Source organism: Schistocerca piceifrons, unplaced genomic scaffold, assembly GCF_021461385.2.
Source record: "Schistocerca piceifrons isolate TAMUIC-IGC-003096 unplaced genomic scaffold, iqSchPice1.1 HiC_scaffold_949, whole genome shotgun sequence".
NCBI lineage: Eukaryota > Metazoa > Arthropoda > Insecta > Orthoptera > Acrididae > Schistocerca > Schistocerca piceifrons.
In genome coordinates this window covers 22,501-27,500 of record NW_025729222.1, presented here as the reverse complement: position 1 = coordinate 27,500, position 5,000 = coordinate 22,501, and the positions used below count along the sequence as shown (strand labels likewise).

The 5,000-nt window shown below is 54.0% G+C and overlaps 1 non-coding gene across 1 annotated transcript in view; it reads right to left on the bottom strand.

Annotated features, from left to right (window-relative positions):
• LOC124773219 overlaps positions 1-882 on the bottom strand; it is a 1,909-nt gene extending 1,027 nt beyond the window's left edge. Inside the window, exon 1 of the ribosomal RNA XR_007014539.1 lies at positions 1-882. This exon is cut by the window's left edge and continues 1,027 nt beyond it. This is a non-coding gene — a ribosomal RNA (small subunit ribosomal RNA).
• Between the last annotated feature and the right edge of the window lie 4,118 nt (positions 883-5,000).

The window sequence follows — 5,000 nt, the reverse complement described above, 5'->3', positions numbered from 1 at the left end:
GGCGGGCTTGCCTGCTTTAAGCACTCTAATTTGTTCAAAGTAAACGTGCCGGCCCACCGAGACACTCAATAAAGAGCACCCTGGTAGGATTTCAACGGGGTCCGCCTCGGGACGCACGAGCACGCACGGGGCGGTCGCACGCCTTCGGCTCGCCCCACCGGCAGGACGTCCCACGATACATGCCAGTTAAACACCGACGGGCGGTGAACCAACAGCGTGGGACACAAATCCAACTACGAGCTTTTTAACCGCAACAACTTTAATATACGCTATTGGAGCTGGAATTACCGCGGCTGCTGGCACCAGACTTGCCCTCCAATAGATACTCGTTAAAGGATTTAAAGTGTACTCATTCCGATTACGGGGCCTCGGATGAGTCCCGTATCGTTATTTTTCGTCACTACCTCCCCGTGCCGGGAGTGGGTAATTTGCGCGCCTGCTGCCTTCCTTGGATGTGGTAGCCGTTTCTCAGGCTCCCTCTCCGGAATCGAACCCTGATTCCCCGTTACCCGTTACAACCATGGTAGGCGCAGAACCTACCATCGACAGTTGATAAGGCAGACATTTGAAAGATGCGTCGCCGGTACGAGGACCGTGCGATCAGCCCAAAGTTATTCAGAGTCACCAAGGCAAACGGACCGGACGAGCCGACCGATTGGTTTTGATCTAATAAAAGCGTCCCTTCCATCTCTGGTCGGGACTCTGTTTGCATGTATTAGCTCTAGAATTACCACAGTTATCCAAGTAACGTGGGTACGATCTAAGGAACCATAACTGATTTAATGAGCCATTCGCGGTTTCACCTTAATGCGGCTTGTACTGAGACATGCATGGCTTAATCTTTGAGACAAGCATATGACTACTGGCAGGATCAACCAGGGAGCTGCGTCAACTAGAGCTGAGCAGCCGGCCGCCCGGGAGTGTGTCCCGGGGGCCCGCGCGAACACGCAAGCGTCCGCTCAATCATTCTGCAAACAGGAGGAGGCTGAGCTCCCCTGCACAATACACCTCGAAACCCTCTCAGGTCCCGGCGGCGCGCAGCGCCGTCCCAAGTACTTGGTCGGGTTCGAGAGAGGCGCAATCGCCCGGAGTTAGGCGAGTAGACGCTTTCGGTGCGACCACCCGTGCTCCCAACTGAGCTTGCCGCTGCCGACAGAGGCCCGGGAGCGTGCTGTCGTGGCATTGCCGGCGGGAGACAACACGCGCCACCTACGGTGACCGGCAGCTCCAACGCCAGCGCCACAGAAGGACAAAAGCCCCACTTGGGTGCCGAAGCGAACTCTCCCAGCACAGCGCACGCGCCAACACATCCGCACAGCTGCGATACAAACCACCAGCGAGAACCGCTGGGGCGACCGAGCAGCAGACGGCGTCGCGGCGCCGAGCGCCGGGCGGCAGCGCATCCTCAACGCACACAGTCCTCAATCGGACCAGCACACTGAAGATGTCCACCGCGCTTCGCACCGGGCCCGCGAGGACCTACTTTGGCCGCACGGCGCCGCGCGCAGGGTGCGCCGGCGCGCAGCTGCGACGCCTGCCGCGTCCGTCGGCCGGCGCGCCTGCCACTGGCCGCCCCCACCAGCCGGCTGTAGCGCGTGCGCCCACGCACCGCGCGGCCAGCACGCCGGGAGGCGCCCCCTCACCGGCCGGGGACGGTCCCACCCAGCCACCGCCGCGTATCGCTTCACACCCAGATGCCGTTCAGTTTCGTCGGCATGGTGGGTATCGCTGGAACAACCGGTTAGTACCTCAACCTATCGTCGCCATCACCGATTCACCCCTAGCGAGAACAACCGCACCACAACAGGTTACCATTTGTTCATTTGCGTAACTTCACCAGAAAACGCAGGCGTCCATCGCCATTTGCAACTTCCACGATTATTGCATGCCTGTGTCAGGTGTCACGCCACACTACGTCTGCCCACATACACGCAACAAAATGTGCACGCCTAGACAATACGTGGAAGGTGGCCCCCGTACGTATGCGATGTCCATTGCTCGAACGACTGTCAACCGGCCTCTGTAGCATGTCGCAGATATGGAACGCGGTGCACCATGCCATCACGGTGTGTGAGGAGAGACGACTAGGTCCGAATACATCAACAGACAGCTCATGCTGATCGCCATCCACGGCGTCCGTTCCTCCCACACGTCTCTATGGCGTACCACACTGCAATCCAGCTCTCATAGGGAGACGACACGTAGCTGCGTGCACAATATTTGCACTGTATGGTCCGCCGTTTTTGGGCGCAGTCGTTGTACGGTCACACATGTGCCACGATGTATCATTCAGTACATAAGGACGAATGTGCAGTACAGATTGTGGTTTACGCGTACGACATTAGCGGACAGTTGACACAGGCCGCACCACAACGTAGCCTGAGTACGTCGCATGCGGAGGGCATTGAACATGCAAAGTTCTCACCAACCAGCTTGCGAAGGCAGGGGGCAAGGTGGGGACGTGGGGAGGGGCGGCATGTACGTCCTGCTGCCATCCACATTACAGTGTACAGCAGGAGCATGTGGAAAGTGAGCAAGACTTGCAAGGTGTTTAACATGAAGCGATACACAGGGGAGCGGGGAGTGCGAGTAGCGAACTATATTGCGAGGGTTGCGGGTGGGCAACACTACACTAATTGAACGAGTCGTATAACAATTACAGAGCAGGTTTAGGCGACAACGTGGGTTACGTTAGGCGACAACGTGGGTTAGGTTAAGGCACGACGTGGGTTAGGTTAAGGCACGACATGGGTTAGGTTAAGGCACGACATGGGTTAGGTTAAGGCACGACATGGGTTAGGTTAAGGCACGACATGGGTTAGGTTAAGGCACGACATGGGTTAGGTTAAGGCACGACATGGGTTAGGTTAAGGCACGACATGGGTTAGGTTAAGGCACAACATGGGTTAGGTTAAGGCACAACATGGGTTAGGTTAAGGCACAACATGGGTTAGGTTAAGGCACAACATGGGTTAGGTTAAGGCACAACATGGGTTAGGTTAAGGCACAACATGGGTTAGGTTAAGGCACAACATGGGTTAGGTTAAGGCACAACATAGGTTAGGTTAAGGCACAACATAGGTTAGGTTAAGGCACAACATGGGTTAGGTTAAGGCACAACATGGGTTAGGTTAAGGCACAACATGGGTTAGGTTAAGGCACAACATGGGTTAGGTTAAGGCACAACATGGGTTAGGTTAAGGCACAACATGGGTTAGGTTAAGGCACAACATGGGTTAGGTTAAGGCACAACATGGGTTAGGTTAAGGCACAACATGGGTTAGGTTAAGGCACAACATGGGTTAGGTTAAGGCACAACATGGGTTAGGTTAAGGCACAACATGGGTTAGGTTAAGGCACAACATGGGTTAGGTTAAGGCACAACATAGGTTAGGTTAAGGCACAACATAGGTTAGGTTAAGGCACAACATAGGTTAGGTTAAGGCACAACATAGGTTAGGTTAAGGCACAACATAGGTTAGGTTAAGGCACAACATAGGTTAGGTTAAGGCACAACATAGGTTAGGTTAAGGCACAACATAGGTTAGGTTAAGGTACAACATAGGTTAGGTTAAGGTACAACATAGGTTAGGTTAAGGTACAACATAGGTTAGGTTAAGGTACAACATAGGTTAGGTTAAGGTACAACATAGGTTAGGTTAAGGTACAACATAGGTTAGGTTAGGTTAGGTTACACGTTGTTGTAAGGAAAGGTGTAGGGGGGGGGCGGGGGCGGCAGGTTCGTTGATAGTGATTATAGTAAGTGAATGCTTGTGACATGATCAGATTTGTCACGTCAGGATGCACCTTTGGCTTATTAGAGGCGGCGCTCCAATTCTATGCTTGTGTCAGACCTGTGTCTTTGACTCATGTCATTGTTTGTGCGCTGTGACAGGAGGTACTATTGTGATGTTGGGTGCACCGTTGTATAGGACATGTGTGGGTGTTGGTGCCTGATCTGCGCAATGGTGGATGTCGAAAGGGTGGGATATTGTATTTTCCGCATGGACCTCCTGGTCTGGTTGTGATAGTGTGGATTGTGTAATGTGGCGGAGAGGATGCACTGGATGTTGTTCCATGCTGGTGCTTACATATTGTATGTGCGCCCGTTAGAAGCAGAGAGTGGTGCGTGATCAGAGTGGCTGGCTGACGTGTGGTTCCCATTGTGGGCAGACTCTTTCAGCATGTATACGGACAGTTGTATATATATTCTGTAGTTTGATGGCTCTGCATTGATTACTAATCAGCGCCGTGTGTACGGGTAATCTGGTTCCAGTCCAAAATGTTCCATCTGTGTACATTAGTGACAAAGACTCCCCTCATGCAGTGGGGCTCGGTCTGTTATAACTCTTCCGCGTAATATATTTGCCCCACGTTTTTGCGACTGCGAGTGCGAGTGCAACGCGCATGGGGACCGACATGCTGATGGCTCGGTATCGGACGCCGTACAGTGAGCAACGCGATCGCGTCTCTCGCTCGTAAGTGGTACAGGTCGCGGCTCATGTATAGGGACAGCGGGAATGTCGCATATTGGCAATAACTCTTCATGAAACGCACGTTATAGGGGTGGATTGCACTTTACGAGTGCGGGAAACGTCCGCCGTTCATCCGCTGGAGGTGCGCGTTTGGCGGTTGGGGTGGTGCACGAACGGGTGCGGGTGGAGTCATTGCCGGTCCACGGCTTCGTGCGGCAGAGCCACTGGAGATTGGGTGCTATGGTCGACAGAGGCTGCAGGCTTTGTGGGTGGCGTCGAAAGGCGGGCACTGTGGCGCCATCGCTGTCTTAATCGGCTTGGCGTCGCATAGATGGCGGTATCGTCGTTGGAGGAGGTCATGTTGCGGGAGACCTACAGATGGCGGTATGTTTTGTGGTGCGGACGTAGTGTTGTCAGATGCGCATAGATGGCGGTATTGCATGTGGTGTCGCCCTATTTTCATAGATGGCGATACTGTTTTGCCGGCATGGGTGGCGTAGTTCCGTCGGATCCCTGTAGGTGGCA